Genomic DNA, 4,539 nt, shown 5'->3' with positions numbered 1-4,539 from the left:
TTATATTGAGCCAAACGGGCCGGCTAGCTGTTGTAGCTAATGTTATATTGAGCCAAAACGGGCCGGCTAGCTAACGTAGCTAACGTTATATTGAGCCAAAACGGGCCGGCTAGCTAACGTAGCTACAGACTTTTAAGGCGATGCTCAAAACCCACCTTTTCGCCATAAAAAATCCTTGAGCTAGTTTTGTGTTGTAGTATGACTGGTGTATTATGTCCCTCTGTTCTCTGTCTGCTTGGTTGGCCTGCATGTATTTTTTCTGTTTTCTTATAGTTCCTGTCTTTCTGTTTTTATTTTTCTCCCGGGCTGCACCCCGTGCCGATGTAACTATTGGTTGAGGGGCGCAATATAAATAAATGTATCATATCATATAATCATACAAGTCAAGTCAAGTCAAGAGTTTTATTTGTCACGGCATACAAGTATACAGTGAAATGCGGGGGGTCTTGCCCGCAACGATTGTGCATAATACAATAATAAGAATCCAATAGGATGAGAATTCGACATTTGTGCAATAATACAAGTAATCAAAGTAGGGCATATCAGGTATATGTACATGAGTTTTACAAGAGCATGGTAAGACATGCTAGGTGCTGTGATACACTGTTAGCTACGGATGAGGCACTGGGTCTTTATGTACACTGCTATAAAATGCTATATTATACAATCTCAAGTTATACTATACTATTTTTTAAAGTGACCTTTCATTTTGTAAAGTGACCATAAGTGTGACTGTGTGCAGCATGAGTGTGTGTGTGTTCATGTTAAAGTGACTGCTAGTGTGTGAGCGTGTACAGTGTGTGTGTTGTGTGTGTGCTCATGTGTGCTTGTGTGTGGAGAGTTCAGTGTTCAAGACTCTGATGGCCTGGGGGAAGAAGCTGAGCCAAAGTCTCTCTGTCCTAGTTGCTGGTGTTCGCAGGTGTTTGCCTGACCGCAGCAGCTTAAACAGGCTGTTGTTGGGATGGTGGGGGTCTTTCATTATTCTGCAGGCTCTGGATTTGCACCTCTTGTTATATAGGACCTGCAGGGGTGGTAGTGCAATACCCGTAGTATGCTCAGCTGAGCGTACCACTCTCTGTAGGGCCTTCTTGTCCTGTGCCGTGCTGTTTCCATACCAGGCAGTGATGTTTCCAGTCAAGATGCTCTCTACAGCTCCGGAGTAGAAGGACTGGAGTATCTTCCCTGATACTCTGAACTTCCTTAACTGTCTCAGGTGGTAGAGGCGCTGCTTCGCCTTTTTTTACGACTGAGTCTATGTATGTTGTCTATGTCAGATCCTCTGAGATGTGGACCCCCAGGTACTTGAAGCTGCTTACCCTGTCCACGGTAGCCCTGTTTATCCTCAGTGGTGTGTGTGTCCCCTGCTGTTTTCTCCTAAAATCCATGATCAGCTCCTTGGTTTTACCAATGTTCAGGAGCAGGCTGTTGTCCTGGCACCAGCGTTCCAGTACCTCAACCTCCTCCCGGTAGGCCTTCTCGTCGTTGTCAGAGATCAGCCCCACCACCACTGTGTCGTCCGCAAACTTCACTATGGCGTTGGAGCTGAACTTGGCCACACAGTCATGTGTTCAAGTTTCAAGTTCAAGTTTCTTTATTAGTTGTCATACAGAAGTACAGAATACTTTTATACAAAATGCTTCTTTCTGTTTCGCTCCAGAGACTGTGCTAGGCAAAAATAGATAATAAAATAAGTATAGCAAGTATAAAATAGAAGTCAAGTACGTAGACAAAAATGTTCAGTATATACATATATACAATGCTCTATGTAGAGTAGAAGTAACTGAGTTACCATACAATATACTATACAGTGCAAAGCAGAAGTGGGATGAGGTACAATTTAGGTACAATATAATTTACAGTAAGGTGTAATGAGGTATGGTTTGTAGTGCAAATTCTTTACCGATAAATATAAAGTGTGCTTAGGTACGCTGGGTTCGAATCCAGCTCTCGGCGTTGTTATCAGCTTGGCTGGTCGTTCATACTAACACAATTGGCAGTGTTAGGGGTGGGAAAAGCTGATGGGTGGGTCCTGGGCATTGTGGACAGCGACCCCTACAGTTCGGTCGGGGCGCCTGCACAGCGAGGGTAGGATCTGGAGGGAGGTAGTGTGACCTTCCACACGTTACACTCTCCCGGTGAGAATGTGTCGGAGGAAAGCATGTGACAGTTTCCGGCCTCCCGGACCAACAGTAGGGGGGAGTGCGCAACAACCAGGAAGGGGGTTGGGAATTGGCATAACGACTAACAGTGGGATGGGAGAAAATCGGAAAAAAGGAGGGGAAAAAAAAGATAAAAAAAAAAAAAAAAGTGTGCTTAGGTGTACTAAAGTGGTTAAAGTGGGTGCTGCAGTGAGTTGTATGTTTAAAGTGAGAGTGTGCGTGTGGATGTGTGTGCTGTGAGTGGATTTGATGGTTGTTACATAGTGTTATTGTTCGTTGAGCATCCTGATGGCCTGGGGATAGAAGCTTCTTCTGAGTCTTTCTGTGCTTGCCATGAGACTCCTGTATCGCTTGCCTGACCGCAGCAGTTCAAAGAGGCAGTTGTTTGGGTGGCTCGAGTCTTTGATAATTCTCTTAGCCTTGCCCATGCACCGCTTGTTGTAAATTCCCTGGAGAGTGGGAAGCCCCCCTCCAATTGTGCGTTCGGCTGAGCGGGCCACTCTCTGTAGTCTGCTATGCGGTGCTATTCCCAAACCAGGAGGTGATATTGCCAGTCAGTATGCTCTCTATTGTGCATGAGTAGAAGTTCTTAAGATCTTCTGACTGACTTGGAACTTCCTTAGGCGTCTGAGGAAGTAGAGGCGTTGCCGTGCCTTCTTCACAACACTGTCAATGTGTGAGGTCCATGTCAAGTCCTCGGATATGTGGACTCCGAGGTACTTAAAACTGTTCACTCTCTCAACCGGTGCCCTGTCGATGCTGAGGGGGCTGTAGTCCCTGACCCCCGACCTCCTAAAGTCCACAATCATCTCCTTTGTTTTGCTGACGTTCAGGGAGAGGCTGTTCTCTTGACACCATCCCGCTAGAACCTTGACCTCCTCCAGGTAGGCCCTCTCGTCGTTTGCAGAGATCAGGCCCACCACTACTGTGTCGTCAGCAAATTTGATGATTGTGTTGTTGTTCCACTGTGCCACACAGTCATGTGTGTACAGGGAGTAGAGGAGGGGACTCAGAACACAGCCCTGGGGGGCCCCTATGTTGAGAGTGATGGATGAGGAGGTGCAGTTGCCTGCTCTCACCACCTGGGGTCTGCCCGTCAGGAAGTCCAAGACCCACTGACAGAGGTCATAGTTCAAGCCCAGGTCCCTGAGCTTAGCTATGAGTTTGGAGGGGACTATGGTATTGAATGCTGAGCTGTAGTCGATGACCAGCATTCTCACATAGTTCCCCTGCCTCTTGTCCAGGTGTGATGCTGCTGTGTGCAGCACATGGGCTATGGCATCCTCCGTGGACCTGTTGGGGCGGTATGCAAATTGCAGGGGGTCCAGGTTGATGGGGAGGGAGGAGCAGATGTAGCCCTTCACTAGCTTCTCAAAGCACTTCATGGCTATGGAGGTGAGAGCTACAGGGGCGGTAGTCGTTGAGGCAAGCAGGCTTGGATTTTTTGGGTACAGGGATAATAGTGGACTTCTTCAGACAGGTGGGGATGACAGCCTGTTCCAAGGACAGGTTAAATATGTCAGTGAATACCGGGGCCAGTTGGTCGGCACAGACTTTTAGGACCCGGCCGGGGATACCATCCGGTCCTGCTGCCTTCCTGATATTCACTTTCTTGAAGGTCCTCCTCACCTCATGTTCTGTTAACCTGAACACTGAGTCTCCATCAACAGTGTCCCCCCCTCCATTGCAGTGGATTGTAGGCTGGTTATTCCCAGCCTCAAACCTCGCATAGAAGGTATTGAGATCATTTGCTAGGGAGATGTCACTGTTCAGCTTGAGGGAGGTGCCTTTGTAATCTGTCATCGTTCTGAGGCCTTGCCACATAGCTCTAGAGTCAGCCTGTTCATATTGGAGTTAAATTTTATCCCTGTAGCGCCTCTTTGCTTCTTTCACTGCCCTTCTCACGTTGCATGTCGCCACCTTGTGGTCATTCATGTTGCCTGCCACAAGCCCGGCGTTGTAGGATGAGGTGCGCGCTTTCAGAGCCTCACGGACGGATTTGTCTACCCAGATCTTTTGGTTTTGGTAAACTAACAACTAATTATGGTAGTGGGGATTGTTTCCTCCACCAAAGTACAGACAAAGTCCAGCACTGTCTCCGTGTAGTCATTAATGTTATCTGTGTTATCTCGGAACACACCCCAGTCTGTACCTTCTAGTGCAGCCTGTAGCGTTTCCTCTGATCCCACAGACCATTTCTGCACCTCTCGCGAGACTACCGGCGCACGTTTAAGACTTTGTTTATATTTTGGGAGGAGGAAGATAGCGTTATGATCAGATTTGCCGAAACCACTGGCAGAATGAGATTTGTAACCACACTTAAATTGCGAGTAACAATGGTCTTAAAATATTACCGCCTCTGGTGTTACAAGTCACATGC

The sequence above is a fragment of the Notolepis coatsorum genome, assembly GCF_963971535.1.
Source record: "Notolepis coatsorum genome assembly, chromosome: 8".
NCBI classification, from domain to species: domain Eukaryota; kingdom Metazoa; phylum Chordata; class Actinopteri; order Aulopiformes; family Paralepididae; genus Notolepis; species Notolepis coatsorum.
The sequence above is the reverse complement of the archived record's forward strand: the minus strand, read 5'-3'. Positions refer to the sequence as shown.